This window comes from Palaemon carinicauda, chromosome 29, assembly GCF_036898095.1.
Source record: "Palaemon carinicauda isolate YSFRI2023 chromosome 29, ASM3689809v2, whole genome shotgun sequence".
In the NCBI taxonomy this organism is placed as follows: domain Eukaryota; kingdom Metazoa; phylum Arthropoda; class Malacostraca; order Decapoda; family Palaemonidae; genus Palaemon; species Palaemon carinicauda.
Window position 1 is genome coordinate 57,616,183 of NC_090753.1, and position 22,500 is coordinate 57,638,682.

The 22,500-nt window shown below is 40.7% G+C and overlaps 1 pseudogene; it reads left to right on the forward strand.

Moving 5' to 3' along the window:
* Window positions 1–22,500, forward strand: part of LOC137622797 (lachesin-like) — a 42,432-nt pseudogene that overhangs the window by 4,481 nt on the left and 15,451 nt on the right.

Consider the following 22,500-nt stretch of genomic DNA (forward strand, 5'->3'; position numbering starts at 1 on the left):
GCTTCAAAGTTAAAGTCTTAATCCGAGCATCCATATAGTTACGCCCGATAGCGTGACCCTTTTGATTTGATTTGCATCTCTCGACGCCCTAATGATATTCTTGGGGAGGGGGGGGGGGGGGGGTTTAACCATACCTCCAAAAGAGGGATATATCTATATATCTCAAGATTGAGGGAGACATACGAGTATATACAAATGCTCACACAAACAAAAGTGTCTTGTGCGCAAGTTATATTTTTGTGCTTGCGTGTGTGCATATTTTTCGATGGAAGTCAAATACAAGCAAAGCCTTGATAAAACACTTTTGATACCTATTGAATTAATCACCAAACACTCTTGAATAAAGGTATGTATAAAGGCCTATATATACACACACATATATATAATACACACACACACACACACACATATATATATATATATATATATATATATATATATATATATATATATATATATATATATATATATATATATATATATTATACATATATATATTCAAATAAGCCATATATATTTTGATATATTAATGTCTGGATTCTCTTAACGACCTCGGGATCAGAGCCCCAGGCGAAATCTCACAAAGACAAGAGCTTGGCTCCGGCCGGAATCGAACCCTGGTCGGCAAGCTTATATTAGACAGTGACTAACCCATTTGGGTTAGTCACTGTCTATATAAGCTTGCCGACCAGGGTTCGATTCCCGGCCGGAGCCAAGCTCTTGTCTTTGTGAGATTTCGCCTGGGGCTCTGATCCCGAGGTCGTTAAGAGAATCCAGACATTAATATATCAAAATATATATGGCTTATTTGAATATGAAAAACACGTAAAAAATGTGCAAAATTTATCATACATATATATATATATATATATATATATATATATATATATATTATATATATATATATATATATATATATATATATATATAGTTATATATATATATATAAATATATATATACAATGTACTTACATATATCTATACAGAGATATATATATATATATATATATATATATATATATATATATATATATATATATATATATATATATACATAAAATGTTCTTACATATGTTTATATATAAGTACTTACATATATCTACATATAAATGTATATATATACACACACACAAACACACACACACACACACACACACACACATATATATATATATATATATATATATATATATATATATATATATATATATATATATATACATGTATGTATGTATATATATATACTATTATATATATATATATATATATATATATATATATATATATATATATATATTATATACATACAATGTACTTACATATATTTGTATATAAAAATATACATACAGTATATACATATATATATATTATATATATATATTATATATATAATATATATATATATATGAATATACATACGTTTATACATACATATATATATATATATATATCTATATATATATATATATTTAAATATAAATATATATATGTATATATATATATATATATATATATATATATATATATATATATATATATATATATATATATATATATATATATATATATATACTGTATATATATTTATATAATGTATACATATGCGTGTATATATATATATATATATATACTATATATATATATATATATATATATATATATATATATATATATATATATATATATAAATTCTTCTTTACTAAATTAGGAAAGTTAATCATTCAGAGCCTTTTATATTTAAAGCACTTCATCTAAACATTGAAACAAATTTATAATAAGTCTGGAAATACATCACTGAATAAAAGATTCATATATACTAATATTAATAGATAAACATTTACCAATAGATAAACACTTAAACACCCCCCCCCCCCTCCCCCAAAGAGGAGATTAGTTCACCTGGGCTCCAAAAGGCACTAGAAGAGTTGGAAGGCCAAGGCCTACATGGCTGAGGACTATGAAGTATAGGTAATGATGAATGGAGAGGCATTGATCTAAAAGCTCAAGATAGAGACGACTGGTGAAATCTAACCAAGGCCTTTTGCATCAATAGGCCTGGGATGAGATGATGGCGATAAACTACCCTAATAGCCAAGCGATATTTATGTCGATACAATTGTAAACAAACTAAATAATTATTAAGTTTTTACCAAGAAAAAAATTAGAAAAATTCAGAAATCCATCAGAATCAACGAGTCAATTCTACCAACCAAGTAAATTCTAAACAATCATTACATCATTTGGATAAACAGCGCAAATTTCCGTACTTCTTGGAGTGTTGCCATATATTAGAATCTCCGTTTATTCACCTACGTAGAAGTCAAGACAATGAAAGATAACTAATTCTAACTGAGCCCACACTTTATGTTATTGTATATTCTTTGTGACAGACATAATTAAAACGATTTACAGAAATCGTAAATATGATATATTGCATTCAAAAGAACATTCATGCATTAACACATACACACGCATGTTTATACACAAATACACGCATATTATATATATATATATATATATATATATATATATATATATATATATATATATATATATATATATATATATATATATATATATATATGAGTAAACATGAATATATGTACATATACATGTACATATTTATAAATATCCCACTAGATAGGATTTAGTCATATAATCAGCAGATCAAAGATGAGTAAAAAGATCCAAGTTAACGAACAAACCCAGAAATCAAATATTAAATCCCATTTTAATTGCCCGTACCAAATATCATAATTTAAACCCTAAGCACTGATATGTCTTCCGTTAATCCGGTATTATTATCTTATCTAAAATCTGGGATCCCATATACGATGTCTTTGTATATGTATACTTATTATTAGTCCTTTGATGTTACTAATAAGAAGAAAGTACTGACTCCAATTAAGTCTTTTCCTCTTTCCTTTCGTGGCTTTATTGCATTTTTCATATTCATCACGTGTCAGCTTGCTTTCTTGATATCTACACAGTCCGTATGGATACATGTATGCACACACACACACACACACACACACACACATATATATATATATATATATATATATATATATATATAATATATATATATATATATATATATATATATATATATATATATATATATATATATATATATATATATATATATATATATATATACAAACATACAGAGAGAGAGAGAGAAGAGAGAGAGAGAGAGAGAGAAGAAGAGGAGAGAGAGAGAGAGAGGAGAGAGAGAGAGAGGAGAGAGAGAGAGAGAGAGAGAGAGAGAGAGAGAGGAGAGAGAGAGAGAGAGAGAGAGAGGGATAATTAACTTAAGGATGTATGAACACATCAAGATATTAACAACGACACCAAGCCTTCAATCTACATATAAACAGCGTTGCGAATGGCCTATAATTTCATAATTGCATGTTCTCGATCTTCAGATGTGCAATTGCAACTTTGAAATCATTAGGTTGCATGCAATCGTGCGTACAATGGATCCACATAATTTACTTTTTTTATCTTTATAGTTTATAAAGGAGTTATTCATTTTAATGTTACTTTCTTAAAATATATTAATTTCCTTTTTTTCCTTTCATCACTGGGCTATTTTCCCTTTTGGAGTCCCTGGCCTTATAGCATCCTGCTTTTCCAACTAGGATTGTAGCTTAGAAAGCAATAATAATAATAATAATAATAATAATAATAATAATAATAATAATAATAATAATAATAATAATATGAAATACACATTTACAATCTTACAATTTATAGCATAAAATATTTATATAAATTTTTATTTTACATATACTGTATCTGCAATTGAAATTTTTGGGCCCAGGCCATGTCGTCCTGATGGAAGTTCCTATTAGGTAGCTTTCTAGGGTATATTTGACTACAGTGATATTCCCAGAGAATTTTACCGTAAGGTATCCAGAATTGTAACTCCTGAAGCGAATATCCCTAAATAATCGCACAGGGATATCGCATAAAATCAGAGGACGTATTCTTGACACGTCACATAGCTATCTTCGCCCCCGAACAGTATTAACGCTTCGAGGGGATATAGAGACAAGAATCCGAAACGAGAATGAAAAGAGAGCCGCTCATAAGGCATCTTTCCTATTCCGATTCCAGTGTGTATCTGATGAAGGCGGTGGCGCCCTCTTTATTCCTTTTTTTGTGTAGCTCAACTACTCGGTGTTTTCCCTGTGTTCTCTCGTTATTTGGATTTAATTCAACATTTTGATGACTTCTCCGGCCTCTTCTGCCTCTAGGAAGTTGAGTAGTATCTTTACTATGTATAAATGTAGGCTCTTGTCGTTTTGAATTAAATCAAAGTGATTTTAACGTAAACAAGAGCTGTTGCCTACCGGAGGCATCCTGGATGCTATCGCTCGCTCTTACGGTTCAGTTAGTTAGCTAGAGCGACGTTCCCGGTTTGTTACGCTTTAATAATTTTGCTATTTAGCTACTCTAGAAATGCTTATATTGTTCGGTCAGTGTTAGCTCGGTGAATTTGACACGGGTCGAGGTACCGATCCTGCCTTTCGCGAGGCTCGTAGCCTAGACGTCTGGCACTAGTATAAGTTTTTCCGATAGTTATTTTATTGAAGCTATAGGCAAATATCTTATACATGTGAGATATTGTTGAATGTTTTTTCCAAGATTGTATACGAGAGAGTTTCGGTGATTTAGGTAATCGATTCTCATCTTAGCTAGTCTAGTATTCTAGGTACAGTAGTATACTTTCGCACATCCCCCGATTGTTCTTTTTCTCCTCCGGAGGCTAAGTTCAATCCCTCTCTCCCTCTGTAAGCCTTCGGCTTTATCCTAGTGGTTCTATCTGTATAATAATTCAGGTATAACTATTCTAGGATATGTCTGTCCTGACCTGATAACCAGAGTGACTGGTTTTTTGGGTTAGGGCAGAACATCAGAGTTTCTAGTCTGTGGGTCTGCTTCTTCCTAGCATAGAGAAAGATTCTCCTTTGCTAGGTTAGGGGCGGACACAGGAAGCTTTGCTTCCCTAGTCCATGTTGGAAGGATTCTGTACGAGAGGATTCCTTCCTCTAGTGGCCTAGCAGACTGTCCTGTGTTGTTTTTTCTCGGGCTGGAGAATGAATTTTCTCCGTTGCCCGGCGAAATAACTTCACCTAACTTTGTTCTGGTTGGGAGGAGGTTAGCAAGTATTGCCAATCTTTCTCCCTAACAGACAACTCTTGGTTAGGATGAGTTTCCCTAACGCTGAGTGTGTCTCCTGCTAGAACGAAGTCTATAGGACCCTTATCCCTTCCCCACTTCTCTTTCTTTTATTTTCTTTTAGCCGTAGTCCTACTTCCGTACCTAGTATAGGTTAGGATGAAGGACAGGCTCAGCTCTCTGCCGGCCGGCACTACATGTCAGCCGGCAGAGACCCTTTATTCTTTGCAGAGTGAGCCCCAGACCTCCTATGGTCTCCCTTTCATGTCCGTCGGTAGAGCACGGCAGACTATGGATTCTTTGGAAGTCTGAATGTTACATTCTCCCCTTCCATAAGTTCACTCTTTCTGGATGGAAGGTCGTATGGCATGCCGCCCTATAACCTTACATCCATACTTTTTCTCTGACTATTGTGTTGCACCCCTATCCTGGCTGCTGGCTTGACAGCCGACAGGTAGAGGTTCTCTGATTCTTGGCTACTGTCGGCGGCATGGTTTTATTACCTTTGCCGGCCGGCAGTGGAACCACAGCCCGAATTCGCTGGCCGCTACGATTAGCGGCCGGCAGCCGGGTTTTAGTGTTTTCAGGGGTCGGCCGGCAGCCGGGTTTTAGTGTTTTCAGCGGTCGGCCGGCAACATAGTCGCGAATCAGTGGGCTGCCGCCTATTAGTTAAAGATAGTATATCTTTGATCTATAAAGGGGTAGTTGCCGGCCGGCACGTGGCCGGAACGTACCGGCTCGTGCTGGCCGGCACAATAACATGCGATGTACAGTAGTTCCTATATTCGTAGTATAGTACACACTGCATTAGTAGAAACTGCTGTACAAAGTTTGTGATAACACTAATATTCTTCATCATACTTAATGTTATCTTGTACAGCCTTTTGTTGAGACCGTACTTTATATAGAAAAGTGAGTTCTTTCTGTATTCTTTCAATCCCGTATATTGAAACTACACATTAAATTTCCGTTTAGGAAATTACATAAGGTATTCTAGTATAGAATTAATCTTAGTTTTAATATTTTGGGAGGTTACAGCAATTGACTGAACAGGAAATACAAGTATGTGTCTTCCTTCTTTCTTTTATGGCTTTTCTATATAAGCTAAATGTTTCAATATAAGTGAAAAGCCTTCACTTGATACACATGGATTTTTCTTCTCTTTACAGGAGGACCATCCAAAGTGCGGAAGTGTGTTCTGTAATGTCCGCAGTAAGAATTTCTGTGGACATCATTATTGCAGGAGGCACGCAGCATTCACAGCCTCCAGAGGTGTTCTCCGCTATTGGGACACTCAGGTTTGTACAGTTTGTTCTAACCTGATTACCGAGGCTTTTGACGACCCTAAGTCAACGGAGTCAAGGGATGCTGCCAGGGAAACGTTACGATCCTGGGTGAGGGGTTTTCAGAAAAACACCTCAGGTACCTACCTTCCAAATGAGAAGATGAGGGCCTACCTTTTCCCTAAAGCATCAGCTGATGCAATCATCCCCCAGCCTCAGGTGGAGATACCAATTGCCCTGAATCCGGTAGATTCTGAAGTCTCAGCCGCCTTTCAAGACATCCAAGTGGACGATAGGATGTCGGAGGTGTCAGATTCTAATGAGAAGGACCTTCTAGGAGAAGGTCAGGAGGAGGAGCTGTTTCAGACTCCTCAAGTAGAAGAGCAAGAAATCGACGAAGTGTCGGTTACGTCGGTTCTGGACCCAGAACCGGTTCCTTCTACATCGTCTGCTATCCCAGATGAACTGGGAAGGACTCTTTCTTCCATTGTTGAGATGATCCAACAAATTCAAAGGAAGAATGATGAGAAGGAAGCTGCAATGAAACTGGAGTTACGTAGACTTGCAGCATCACGTGGGCCCCAGAAGTGGCTTACCGTGAGGGATCTTCCCCTGTGCTCAAATACCAATCCTTGGAGGTAAGCCGAACACATGCCAATGACAACCGGGGAGATCGTGATCTCAGAAAAGTTGGGAGCAATTCCCCTGGAAGAAGTGGAATTTTGGCCCAACAAAGATTTTTATCCAGACTGCTATGCCCGTCTAGGAAGGAGCCAGCCTTAAAGGAGGAGATGGAGCCGGAGGTCATAGTTTTTTACCATAGTAAAGCTCAGACGTTACTATCGAGCTCGATGAAAGAGAGGGGCTTCACTAACTCAAAGGTGCCCGCCTTGAGTAGAAGCTTCCCCTCCTTTGTGGCCTCTCCTACCAGAGCCTTTCCCTTCTAGGAAAAGGGATATAAGGCTTCCTTAAATACGGTGGAGGCAGGGAAACCATACCCCTCCTTGGAGAAGTGCAAGCCGTTATCTCTGACCTTGCCCTTGGACCAAGAAGACTGGAAGGACGTACACCTTACCTTCTCAGTCGGGAAACTAGAAGCTCATATTGCTGAACGCCAGTTCGGTGAGGTGCTTCCAAAACTGTCGGACTCTCTCTTGCGTAGAGAGCAAGAGACAAAGGAAAGACTTGCAGCATCGATGTCGTTGCAAACAACACTAGAAACGATGACAAGTGACCCCAAGAACCAGGACATGTTCATGGTTGTGGCCAAAACCCATCTGGCCACAGTTACGAAGGATTTCTATAGCTTTATTAAAGCTAGGAGAGTCTGTAGAGAGTTCGTGTTCGCCTCGGTTGCGGTGTGGCACGAACCGAGGAAACTGATCTCCTCTCGTATTTGGGGTAAAGACCTCTTTCCCAATGAAGTGGTTAAAGAGGTAGTAGACAAAAGGCCTAGGCCATCCTTTCGGCCGGATAAACCCTACCAACAGCAACATCAACAACAACTTCCTGTGACCGCGGTGCTTCAGACGGTGGAAAAAACCTCCAACCATGTACCAGCTGGTATCTCAACAAAACGGTGACATTATTGCCAGTTCTTAACCCAGCCTCCGAAGGCAGACTTCTTCCTTTCGTTCTAGTGCCAGATGAACAGCCAGAGGTTCTTCTAGACACCCTTCAAGAGGAAGGGGATCCAGGGGAGGACGCAGTCAAGGAGGCAAGGCCTTAGGTTCACAACAGCAGAAGTAGATACTTCCAGTAGGAGAGAGATTACAGCTTTTTAGGGATCACTGGACCTTCGATCCCTGGGCCCACAGCCTAAATAAGAATGGACTAGGTTGGAGCTGGAGCAATCCTTCACCTCAATTTCCTCAATTCTTCCAACACTCAACCCCCGCTCTGGAAGAATATGTCCGAGAGCTCTTAGTCCAAAAGAGTAATCCGGAAGTCAAAGTCCATCAAATTCCTAGGAAGGCTGTTTTGTGTTCCAAAGGAGGACTCAGAAAAACTCAGAGTCATTCTTGGCATATGCTGTGTCTATAGACTTGTTTGACGCTTATTGACACGTTCCAATTATTCGTCAGCTCTCCCCCTACCTAGGCTTGAAGTTACTTTGATAACTTTACGCCTTCAGAACCATGCCTTTCGGGCTAAACATAGCCCCAAGGATTGTCACGAAGCTCGCGAACGCAGCCGTGCATCAGTTACGCCTAAAAAAGGGTCCAAGTAGTAGCCTATTCGGAAGACTGGCTGATGTGGGCAGCATCCAGGACAGTATGCATGCAAGCTTCTAAGATAGTGATCCAGTTCCTGGAACATCTGGGATTCAAGATCAACATCAAAAAGTCTCGTCTTTCTCCAGCTCAAAAATTTCGGTGGTTGGGAATCCACTGGAATTTGGAGAGTCACATCGACTTTCCATTCTAGTAAGAAGAGGAAAGAAATAGCAGGATCTGTCAAGAGACTACTGAAATCCAAACGGATATCAAGACGCGAACAGGAGAGAGTGCTGGGCTCTCTACAGTTTTGCTTCGATAACAGATCCAGTGCTAAGAGCACAGCTTAAGGATGCAACAGGAGGCTGGAGAAAATATGGATCAAACGCGAAGAAATGGCACCTGTCAGCAGTTCACATTCAAGAGTTCCGCAATGTGACAGCGGATGCTCTATCTAGGTTTACACCTATAGAATCAGAATGGTACCTTGACGCAGGATCGTCTCTCTTCATCTCGAGTCAAGTCCCAGAGCTGCAGATAGGCCTCTTTGCGACGAAAAAACAACAAGAAAATAGTTTGTTACGTGCCCCCTTACGAGGATCCGTTAGCGGAGGCAGTGGACGCTATGTCCCCTGGGCTGGATCAGATGGTCCTGTATCTATCTGTTCCCTCTGCACACCTCCTTTTGAAGGTCCTCGATATGCTGAGATCCTTCAAAGGGGAAGCTGCAATAGTGGCCCGCAAGTGGCCAAATAGCGTGTTGGTTCCCTCTGGCATTGGAACTACGATTAAAAATTCGTTCCGCTACCGGATCCATCCCTATCTTAGCGAGTACAGAAGGCGACTGTCTTCGCTCCATCACAGAAAAAACGGAACCTACATCTCATGATTTTCTCTCCTTAACGATGAGAAAAAGATTCGGTGTTTAAAAGTCGGTTTAGATTTTTGGAGGAAACCATAAGACATTATGAGGTTTCAGGGAAGAAATAGCTATCCTTTGTCAAGGTGAAGAAACTGAAAGAAATCCCGACAGATTCCTATTTATCATTCTTCATTCTCCTTCATGAGCAAGGTTTAGCAGCCTACACAATTCTATTGTTCAAGCCTGCTTTGACAAAATCAGATACCATATGCCTTAAAGGTCGACCTTTCTAACGACATTCTTAATGAACTAGCCCTTCAGCGCTTCCAAAGACCATTTGCTTGGTCATTAGATATGATTCCTCATTGTGTATAAATAATGAACAATGAGGAATGGGCTTAGAAGGTTTTTGAATTTAAGTCATATTTCTGTTTGTACTCGCCTTGGGGGCCAGAGTTAGTGAATAGTGGCTCTCTCTACAGAGGAAGGCCACGTCCAGTTCTTGGTGGGAGAACTGATTCTATTTCCAGACCCAACGTTTCTTATCAGGAACAAGGTACCCACCAACAGGTGGGGTCCCTAGAGAATCTGCCCTTTGGAGGAAAATACATCTCTATGTTCAGTGGAGTGCCTAAAGGTCTATCTTCATAGAACTTCAGATTTTATGGGAGGACAGCTGTTCAGAAGAGAAACCCTGGGTTCAAAGTTATCTATAACTAAGGGCGAAATTCACCCGTGTTATTCGCAGAACGGATCCAAACAGTACACCCGTTAGTCATGATCCGAGGAAAGTTGCCTCCTGCATAAAATTTCTTATGGACTTTGAACATCCTTGTTTGCACACCGGCTGGTAGTTATCCAAGGCTTTCTTTATGCACGATCCGAAGCTAGTGGAGAAACTTATGAGATCTGTGGTAGCAGCAGGTAGAATTCTTTAACCTTCTGTTTTAAGTCTGCGAGGAACAGTGTAATTAATTTGAGACGATTAATTAAGAGGGTGCGCGTGCAGTCACTGTATGTTACTACACGCTGAGCGATAAGCCACGAAAGTGTCCTTACGAACTGTTCCATTGACGTCGGTAATCTATAGCATAATACGGACACTTGGTGCCAAGCGTTTTTTACGCTAGTGTATGTAAACAGTATACAGACTATATCATTATTATTAATAATTCTATTGAATGTGGCAAATCTGTTTCCTAGTAGATGAAACAATATTTTCTGTTTGACTGTTTTTCTTTAAGCTTTTACGCATATCATGCACATTATATAAATTTTATAAATGTAATCTGATATGTTCGTTTATTAAATTTGAATAAACTAGTTCATAATGAAACCCTGCATCTTTTTGCCCACACTCATTTTATTAGAAAAGTACTGAGCATTAAGATTAAAATATGGATATTTTTATCATGGTATGTCTTTCGAGACTGTTCCCTGATTCAAGCAAAAGTCCACTCACTCTAACCCTTCCTTGGAAGGGTTGACGTAGTACCCTAACGGGTTGGTGGCAGAGGGGCAAAATTTGTTTCTATGCGGATACAACCATTATCCAATAGTTACTAAGAGTGGTCACTTTGGGGAAAGGGTGTCACAAATTCATCCTGACTATGGCGACTCTTATACAAACTTTGCTTTATAATGTATAGGGCGAGACCACTATACAAGCTTGTCATTTTATCATCCATAAGTTTTTATGTACTCCTCGAGACTTTTCCAGAGGTCTAGTATGACTCATCCCTCTAGGGGGCAGGAAGCACTAACATAGTTCATGCTTAGATGAAATGATGTATGAACGGTAACATCATAGGTCTCTAGGTCTAGACGGACCAGGAAAATACTTTCTTGAGAGTATGGCACTGATTGGAAATCCACAGATACAGTAATGCTCTGGTAAACTTCCATCAGGACGACATGGCCTGAGCCCAAAAAACGGATTTTGAGGGCAAGCGAAAAATCTATTTTAGGGTGAGGTAGCCATGTCGTCCTGATGGACCTGCCCTTCCTTTTATTGTAAAAGTGCTTATTGACCCCTCCCTATAATACAGTATCTGTACCACCTCATATATCGCTAACAAGGAATAAAGAGGGGCGCCACCGCCTTCATCAAATACACACTGGAAACGGAATAGGAGAGATGCCTTATGAGCGGCTCTTTTTTCATTCTCGTTTCGGATTCTTGTCACTATATCCCCCTCCAAGCGTTAATACTTGTTCAGGGCGAAGATAGCTATGTGACGTGTCTAGAATACGTCCTCTGATTTTATGCGATATCCCTGTGAGATTATTTAGGATATTCGCTCCAGGAGTTAGAATTCTGGATACCTTAAGGTAAAATTCTCTGGGAATATCACTGTAGTCAAATATACCCTAGAAAGCTACCTAATAGGAACTTCCATCAGGACGACATGGCTACCTCACTCCCAAAATCCGTTTTTTACTCTTTCAGGTGGACCAACTCGAATATTGTTCGAGGCCTCTGACAGTCCGCTGCTCGTTGGTGAAAGCGGCGACGATCACTTGCAAGGCTTTTGGGAGCAACCCCACCGGCTAGGGTCACCTGGTACCATCAAGGGAAGCTCATACAGAAGCTGACAATTAATGTAGAGAGAGAGAGAGAGAGAGAGAGAGAGAGAGAGAGAGAGAGAGAGAGAGATCTTGCAAGGCTTTTGGGAGCAACCCACCGGCTAGGGTCACCTGGTACCATCAAGGGAAGCTCATACAGAAGCTGACAAATAATGTAAGAGAGAGAGAGAGAGAGAGAGAGAGAGAGAGAGAGACAGACAGACAGACAGAGAGAGAGAGAGAGAGAGAGAGAGAGAGAGAGAGAGATCACTTGCAAGGCTTTTGGGAGCAAACCCACCGGCTGAGGGTCACCTGGTACCATCAGGGGAAGCTCATACAGAAGCTGACGATTAAAGAGAGAGAGAGAGAGAGAGAGAGAGAGAGAGAGAGAGAGAGAGAGAGAGAATCACTTGAAAGGCTTTTGGGAGCAACCCACCGGCTAGCGTCCCCTGGTACCATCAAGAGAAGCTCATACAGTAGCTGACCATTAATGTGAGAGAGAGAGAGAGAGAGAGAGAGAGAGAGAGAGAGAGAGGAGGATGATGATGATGATGTGGGTGACATTAATGATTTTATAATTTCATAATTTAAGTATAAATCTTTCAAGTAGAATATCATTTTCAACTTTAAAAACGACTGACTTATAATCAACAAACTAATATTTATTTCCACTCGTGGACAGACACAAGTAGAATGAAAGAGAGACATAAAAAGTAGTAAAACGACAGAGAGATGTAATCTGACAGTTAACGTTTGTAAGATTATATTCTGTCAAACTTACAAATATCGCTTTGATGTGGCCGATCCAGAGCTCACACGTTGCCAATTTTATGTTATGGTAGTCATATTAAGGTCAACTAGCCTATTGAAATAGGTTTCAATTCTTAAAATGTAGTGTTTGTTTCTTAAAAGATAATTCAAATATATCTTATTTCTTGTATTATTGATTCATTGGTTAAAACTTGAGTTTCAGTTATAAAATTCAAGATGTGACATATGTTTTACCCGGCGATGCCAAATCTGAGTTGAACCACTTTCTTTCCCACGAGGAAAAAAATAATGTTTCTCTAACCGTTGACGCTTAAATAACTTATATGGAACATTTCTCTGCTATTTCCACCGCCAGGTAACAACCCATGGAACCGAGACGGTGAGCGTGTTGCATTTGCAACCTGGAAGGCACCACCACATGAGACAATTGCTGTGTCGAGCTGAGAATCCCCTCCTGCCTCTGGAGACTCTCGAAGACATCATCACGCTCAACGTGGCTTGTGAGTTGCCAGGGGAAGAGGTTATTCTGTGAGATGGAAGATGCGGGAAAATGAGTTGCAAGATGGGGATGGGAATTTTACGGTTTTTTTTTTTTTTCTAATTCACAATTTAATTTTTTTTTATTTGTGTAATTTTTTTATAGCCATGAATATATTTCTTCAAGCATTTTTAAATGGGAGATATATGCTTTTTATGAGTTATTTTTTGACTGATGACCGGGGATGGGCATTGTATATTTTCTTTTTTTTTAATTTAAGTGCTTTTTTTTATTCATGGAAATTTTTCTTGCTTTGAATTATGAGGTGTGGAAAGTCACCAGGATTGGGAATTGCATGTTTTTTTTTTTCCTAATTGTTTTTTTTCCTAATGGTAAGTTTTAAATATTTTACCCCCAATGGACATACTGGTACGTTTTACAAAACTCATCCCTTTAGCCCCCCCCCCCCCCCAGGAAGTTGGAAGGAGGTTATTCTTTTGCCCCTGTTTGTGTGCTTGTGTGTGTTTGTTTATAAACAGCTTTCCGGCCACAATTTTAATCGTAAAGTAATGAAACTTGCATGCATTAATTGTTATGTAAAAAGCTGGAAATTGTTGAATTCTGGCAGGTCAAGTTCAAAGCTCAAAGTCACTGTCAAGCAAAATTTCCCATTCATGTCATCAGCCATAAGTTTGTACATCGATTTTACAGAGAATTCAAAATTGGTTCAAATTTGAGTGCATGAAAATCCACGCAAAATAATAAATGTCAAGGTCGAGCAAAAGGTCGAGATATAAGCTGACGAGGCGGAGGTCTACGCTCAACTGAGTCCCCCTCGAGTTATGAATGTATTTTCATTGAATTTTTTTTTTTTTTTTTAGTAAGAGATATGTTTTTCATGAGTTTCTTATGGCCGGGGTTGGGAATTACACTTTTTTTTAATATAAAGTTTTTTTTATGGCATTTTTCTTGTTATCAATGTATTTCTACGATGTTTTTTTATTTGAGATATATGCTTTTTATAAGAATTTCTTTTTTATTTACGTAAATTTTACCTGTTATGAATACATATTTAGGAGTGAAAACTGTTACGTTTAGAAATATGGGATATATGCTTTTCATGGAAATTTTATTTTCTATGAAACAATAGTTTTTTAGTGAAAAAATATTTATGAAATATAGAATATAATACATTTTTCTCTTACGATTTATGAGGACTGTATTTTTGTCAGTAAAATGTACATATATATATATTCTAAGGATTAAGTATATGGCCTTTTATGGAAATATATTCTTCATGAAAAGGGGGTTTTTCAGCGATAGGATATTTATAGAATTTATGAAGCAACCTTTTTCCCATTGTTCATTTGTTATGAACAAACAGATTTTTCTTTTAAATATAAATGAACAAATATACACGGGATAGAATTTCACAGGAATCTTATTTGGCGCGAAAACAATGTAACCAAAAATAAAACCATTTAATTCTTAAATGATACTATAAAAGAGATTACGCAAGTGCCATATGGGGATGAGATCATGATGAGGGGTAGATGGAGATCATAAACTATGCCAGCTCTTCCTGCCCCCTACAGGGAAGAGTCTGGGTAGACTAGGAAAAAACCCGAGGATTGTGAGTTCAAGGAACAATCTAGCAAACAGTTTGTATATTAGTGTCATCATATACATAAAGTATAGTTTGTACTTAAATGGTATATCACTGTAAAGGTTACTGATACCTCCCAAGTCTGGCTGAAAAGAGACAGACAGGTTTATATACGTGTAGGAAACCTTAGCTCAGTAAAATAAAGAGTTTAGTACAATCAGTTCTTACCTGTTTGCTTGGAACAGTCTTAACCTTAGTTCCCAATATTTTCTTAAATATTAAAAGAATCAAGGATGCTCTGACTTTATTCTTAATCTAGAATGTTTGAGGCGAAAGAGACGCAAAGATTCCTTCTATTGTTTATTACAAAAATAGAAATCATGGATGTATTCAATTACATCTCATGCAGAACAATTCTGCATAAAAGCATAAATAGTAATAACAGAATTAAAATAAGTTTCACCTGAAAAGGAAAACATTAGCCACTCTAAGAGAAATATAAAATTTCACTATGTATTCTGTTGTTACTAGGAACACTGTGCATATAAGTATGCCTGGCACATGTGTCAGTCTATTATGCTTAATGTCACCTGTGTAGAGAGAACAGACTATAGTGTTATCACTAAACACAATACTCAACATGATATGTCTTACGAGTCCATCATATACACCCTTCACTAAAAGTCCCAATTAGTGCACTGTTCTTCGCAGTAATCAAGCGACAGGTTTTATAACACTTCCTGCCGCCACCACATGAAATTTTATTTCCTGTAATTGCTTCGCATAGTGTTTGAAGAAAAAATTCTGGATGACTTCCATCCAGTATAAGCACGAAGGCTTTCAAACGACATCATCTGAAAGAAATTCAGAGACGAGGCAACTTTTCTCGGATCATGACCTGCGGGTGTACTGTCTGGATCCGCTCTGCGTATAAAATAAGTGATTTTCGCCCTTAGCTGTTTCAAGGATAATGCTGAACCAGACGTCTCTCCCCTAAAAAGCTGACCTCCCTTAAAGTCTGAAGTTCTACGAAGATAGACCTTTAGGCATTCTACTGGGCAGAGGGATGCTTCTTCCTTCAGAGGGCAGATTCTCCAGGGACCCCATCTCTTAGTGGGCAGCTCGTTCTTGGCGAGAAACGTCGGGTCCGGAAAGAGGTTCAGTTCTCCAGAGTCTGTGAACTGAATGTGGCCATCATCCCTCGAGAGGGCCACTATTTCGCTAACTCTGGCTCCTGAGGCTAGTGCAAATAAGAATATCACCTTTTGAGTCAAGTCTTTACGAGCAATCCTCATTGTACAGAGTTATTGCTAAGTGAAGAACCTTATCCAAAGACCATGAAATGGGCTTTGAAGGAGCTGCGGGCCAAAGTTTAGCGCAGGCTTATGGAATCTTGTAGAAGATTTCATTAGAAAAGTCTACCGTGAAGGCATATAGTATTGGTCTGGCTAGGGCAGACTTACATGTAGTAATCATGTTGGCTTCTAAACCTTGTCCATGAAGATGGATGAAGAAGAACAAGTAGAAATCCGTAGAAACCTCTTTAGGTTTCTTTGCCTTGACAAAGGCCACCCATTTCTTCCAGGAAGACTCATATTGTCTTCTTGTTGACTTTGACTTGTATTTTTCTAAGAAGTTAATACTATCCCTAGAAATCCCAAACCGTTTCTTGACCGCTAGGGCGAGAAAATCATGAGATGAAGGTTCTGGGTTTTCTCTGATGAAGCTGAGACAGTCAATTTCTGCACTTACTGAGTCAGAACTGGGTCTGGCAACGGGATCAGCTTCAGGCGTAGTTCCGTTATCAAAGGGAAACCAAACACTGTTGGGCCACTTGTGGGCCACTATTGCTGCTATCCTTCGAAAGGATCTCAGTTTGTCGAGGACTTTCAGCGGAAGGTTGGTTGGAGGGAACAGGTAAATCTTGGACCACCTGTTCCAATCTATGGACATTGCGTCTGTTGCTTCCGCTAGAAGATCCTCGTACGGGGCTACATACTGGGGTAGCTTCTTCTTGTTGCAAAGTCCTAGGACTTTGCGTAAAATGAAGGAAAATGATTTTGCGTCTAGGGACCATTCTGACTCTATCGGGTTGACCCCGAATAGAGCGTCCGCTGTCACATTGCGGAACCCTTGAAGGTGGACTGCTGACAAGTGCCATCTCTTCTTTTTTGCTAGACGGAGGATGGCCAGTATCTCTTGATTTATGTGAGGCGATCTCGAGCCTTGTCGATTTAGGCATCTCATTACAACTTCGCTGTCTAGAACCAGACGGATGTGGATTGAGCAGCGAAGTTCCAGTTTCTTCAGAGAGAGAAGAACCGCCATGGTTTCCAGAAAATTGATGTGGAAGGCCTTGAAGAGGGGAGACCAGGTTCCCTGGACTCTTCGATGATGAGAGTGACCTCTCCACCCCTCTTTTGAGGCGTCCGTGTGAACGGTGACTGCCGGTGGAGGTGGTTTCAGAGGTGCCTTGCTCTTCAGGTTCTTGGCTTCCGACCATGGTTTGAGTAGTGATCGCAGACGATTTGGAATCGGTCTTTGTAGATCTCTTCGAGCGTTTGATGCGTAGTTTCTCCAAACTCCTGATGCATCTTTTAATTGAGCTTTCAATATTGGATCTGTCACTGAGGCAAACTCGAGGGACCCCAACACTCTCTCCTGTTGCCTTCTTGATATCCTGTCGGATTGAAAAAGTCTCTTGACAGACCCTGCTATATCTTTCCTCTTCTTTGATGGAATGGAAAGGCAGTGTGACTGTAAATCCCACTGGACGCCGAGCCACTGGAACCTTTGAGCTGGAGATAGACGAGATTTTTCCAAGTTGATCTTGAATCCTAAGTGTTCCAGGAACTGGATCACTTGCTTAGAGGCTTGCCTGCACTCTTTCCCGGATGCTGCCCACACCAGCCAGTCGTCCAGGCAGGCTACTACCCTTGGGGCTATGTTTAGACCGAAGGACATGGCTCTGAAAACGTACTTTCTTTTCTGTAGTTTGAACCCTAGGTAGGGGGAAACTTGACGGTTGATTGGAACATGCCAGTACGCATTCGTCATGTCTATGGAGACTGTGTATGCCCGTTTGGGCAAAAAGGTCCTTATGTGTTGAAGCGTCAGCATTCTGAATTTGTGGTTCACTATGAACTTGTTGAGTGGTGATAAATCCACAATGACTGAGCTTTTCCGAATCCTTCTTCGGAACACAAAATAGCCTTCCTTGGAATCTGATGGACTTTGCCTTCCGTATAACTCTTTTGTTCAGGAGTTCCTGAACATATTCTTCCAGAATGGGGGTTGAGTGCTGGAAGAATTGAGGAAAGTTTGGTGGAGTTGAGCTCCAACTCCACCCTAGTCCGTTCTTGATTAGGATGTGGGCCCAGGGATTGAAGGTCCAACGAACACTGGAAGAGGAGAAGTCTCCCTCCTACCGGTAGCATCTCACTTGGAGTGCTGGTTGGAGGACTTGCCTCCTTGGCCACGTCCACCTTTGTTACCCCTACCTCTGAAGGGGCGTCTATAGGACCCTCAAAAGGAACCTCGAGACTTTGGCCTAAAAGTCGTCGATTGGCTTTCAAAGACTGGGTGAACAACGGCGATTGGGTCGCCAGCGTTTGGGGCACCAGTTGGAAGGTGGTGGTTTGATGTGCCACCGTCTGGGGCACCGTGGCCACGGGAAGCTGTTGCTGTTTTCTAGACCGAGAGGGCACTCTTGGTCGTTTTGATTTATTCTTCGGCTGGGGACCCTTGTCAGCGGAAGATTTTGTTTTTGAGGACAAGCCCCACTTGGAGAGGAGATTCCTGTTCTCCGTAGCGGCTTTGTCCACAACCTCTTTGACCACTTCGCTTGGGAAGAGGTCTTTTCCCCAGATATTGGAGGCTATGAGCTTCCTTGGTTCGTGTTTCACCGCAGCCGAGGCGAACACGAACTCTCTACAAGTCCTTCGGGCTTTGATAAAGTTGTACAAGTCCTTGGTGACTGTCACCAAATGAGATTTGGCGAAGACCATGTACATATCTGGGGTGTCCGGGATACTTGCCATAGTCTCTAAGCCAGTCTGTAGAGACATGGAAGCAGCAAGACGTTCTTTAGTCTCTTGTTCCCTGCGCAGGAGAGACTCTGACAGCTTCGGGAGGTTTTCGCCGAACTGACGTCCAGCAATATCTGCCTCCAGCTTCCCAACTATGAAGGTGTTATAAACATCCTTCCAGTCTTTATCATCTGATGGAAAAGCAAGGGAAAAGGGTCTACACTCCTCCAGTGTAGGGCAAGGTTTCCCTGCTTCAACTGCCTTTAAGGCTGCCTTAAACCCTTTGTCCATAAAGGGGAAGGCACGTTTGGGGTCAGCAATAAAGGACGGGTGTTTTTTGCTGAGAGTCAGCACCTTGGAACTAATAAAGGCCCTCTCTTTCAAGGTGGTTGTATATAAGGCCTGAGTCTTAGAGAGTTCAAGGACACTCGTCTCCTTCGGCTCTGTTGCCTCCTTGGATGCAGGTTCCGTCCTTAGACGTACATAGCAGTCTGGGTAGGCACCTTTGCTGGGGCAAAACTCAATTTCCTCTACTGGGACAGTGCCCAGTTTCTCCGAGAGGAAGATTTTCCCCAAGGGTTAACGTCAGAGAAAGCGGGGAGATCCTTGACGTTTAGCTTCTTCGGGGATAAACGTGTTGCAACCAGCTGATACATTTCCGTCCGAAGAGAAGCTTCTTTCTCGGACGATTTCTTCTGAATGTCCTGCACCATAGACAGCAGCAAGTGCAACGTACTCGTGATGGAATCTAGCTGGGGTGCAGTAGATGAAGTCGAAGGCACCGGCTCAGTCACCGTGGCTAAAGATACCGAAATCGTTTCGGTCTTATCGACTTCAGCCTCAGGAGGTATGTAATCCTCCTGCTCCAGTTCTTCCAGTAGGAGATTGTTCTCAGTCTCCTCCGAGACAACTGACATGTTGTCATCTAAATGGATGCCCTTCAAGGCGTCCGAAACAACAGATTCTATCGGAATCTGTACTAGGGGAATCTCGGGATGAGCCTGGGGAATGATTGCATCCGCAGATGCCCTAGGGAAAAGACAGTCCCTCATCCTCTCATTAGGAAGGTATGGGCCAGAGGTGTTCTTCTAAAAACCCCTGACCCATTTTCGCAGCGTGTCTCTTGCTGCATCCCTTGACTCAATAGACTTTTGATCATCAAAAGCCTCTTTTACCAGTTTGTCACAAACGATATATAGCTGTGGGTCCCAGTATTTGAGAGCCCCCTGGGTGACTGCGCAACGAGCATGGGCCCTGCACATGTCATGGCCGTAGAACTTCTTGCTACGGACCCTGCAAAAACTGTTCCCGCACTCGGGATGCTCCTCCTGTAAAGAAAGAAAGCATATAAGTATTCGGTGAAATTCTCAGATTTCAGCATACATTTCTTTTTTTTTTTTTAAATATTAGCTTGGATAAAGTAAGCTAGAAGATAGGAAAGACACCTACTTGTGTTTCCTGCCCAGCCCATTGCTATGACCTCTTCCAATATTGAACAATAAATTCTTAATGAATTTTGTATGGGAAGATAATATCCTTTGATATAAAGTGTCTTCTTAACACAATGTCCAAGGTTCAATATTGGGGGTAAATTAATGGTTGCTAACCGTTAAGTGGTAGAGAGGATCATTCTCTTATATGTGATGGTCTCACAATAGGCTGCTCATAAAGCACCTTGTAGGTTGGAAAAAACTTTTGGGGTTACAGCACTGACTGGCGGCGGTATGCCGCCAGACCTGCCGGGCCTGCCGGCACATGCCGGCCTATTCTGGGCTATTAAAGGCAGTTACTGTCTTCAGATCTATACTTTGGGTGGCCGACTGCCGGCCGACAACCTAGTTGCCGGCCACTGGTCATAGTATGTTTAATGTCATTGGGTTATCGCTCAGCGACACCCCCGGCAAGTGGCGGCAGAGTAACTGCCGGCCGACAGACAACCAACATGGCTGCCGACAGCTATAAGCTGGCGGCGGCCGGCCCAGTATAAGGAAAGGTAGAGAAAAAGAGAGAGGATGGAGGAAGGCAAAGGCTCAGTCTTGCTGGCCTACATCCCGAATGAGGGTTCAAGTGGAAGGGGGAATTATATTCGGGCTTCCACCCAACCATATCCCATCCATATGGGCTATGGAAGGCAGTACAAGGGAGGACTGAAGAACACTCTAATGATTATGAGGGTACCTGCCGGTAGCAGACAGGGAACCTCAGGCCTGTTCTATAGATTACCCTTAGGGTCAAATATAGAATGACGGCCAGGGAGGGTGATGGTTCATACAACACAAAAGAGACAGCGGGGAAGGGGGAAAAGTCCTATAAGTAAGGTAATACCCGAATGGATTACCCAACTTAAAGGATTCTGATCTCATAAGTTAACCTCAAGTAGGGGAAATCATTTCCCCCAGTTGGGTTAGTCAAGTGAGAAAGCGGCCATAGGACACAATCACGCAAGAGAACAGAATCTCATACCAGGTATCTTAGACAATGAAGAAATAATTTCTTCGGTCTAAGATCACTAGCACAGGACTGTCTGCTAGACCGAGGAAGGAGGAATTGTAAAACAAAAACCTCCACGTATGGTCTAGGGAGGCCTAGCCTCCTGTATAGAGAACACAGACTAAACTCTGATGTCCCATTCTAACTCAAAACCGACTCAGTGTTTAAGAGAAACAAACGAAACACCCCAGTAAATTTTGCCAGAACTCAGTTCACAGCAAAGCTAACTGAGGGTAGCCTAGGCTTATCAGAGGGAAGGGGAATTGCTCTTAAATCTGGCCAAGAGATTGGTATCGACTTAGAAGGTATAGGAGGCATCAACCTCACCTTAGAAGACAATACAAGAGCAATTGGTGACATGTATGAAAGTATACTAAAGCCCCTAGGCTAGTAAGTCTAGGAGCATAGAGAATCGTTCACCGAAACTCTCTTGTATACTGTCTTGGAAGAGGAAAATTCATGCAGTGATATCTTAATTGTTAAAAATATTGCCTGAGCTTCAATAAAACTTTACCAGGAAGGTTATATCATGCATGAAGTGTGTAGGTGCCTAGGCTAGGAAGCCTAGCACTCGTGAGGCTCGACCATAAATAGCAAAATCCACGACAACAATGACATAATATAAAAATCCCTAGCTAAAATACTAAATAGCTAAAGTTATTAAAGCAAATAATGCCGGGAAAGTCGTTCTGGCTAACTAGATGTACAGGAAGAACGACCCTGTTCATGACACCATCCGGCCGGCAACAGCTCTTGTTACGTTAATTACGATCTCAATCGAAGAGTAAAACTGGCAAGAGCTTACATTTACACAATTCAAAGATATTACTTAACTTTCCAGAAGCTGATGAGGCTGGTGAAGACATCATAGCGACAAATAACTCCAAAATAGCGAGAGATAACACGGGATAACATCGGTCAACGAAGCTACAAGAGAAAGTGTGGCGATTCGGTGCACTATTTACAGTACAGTAGGAGTGTCGAGAGTATTGTCTCTTTAACGATTCTCCTATA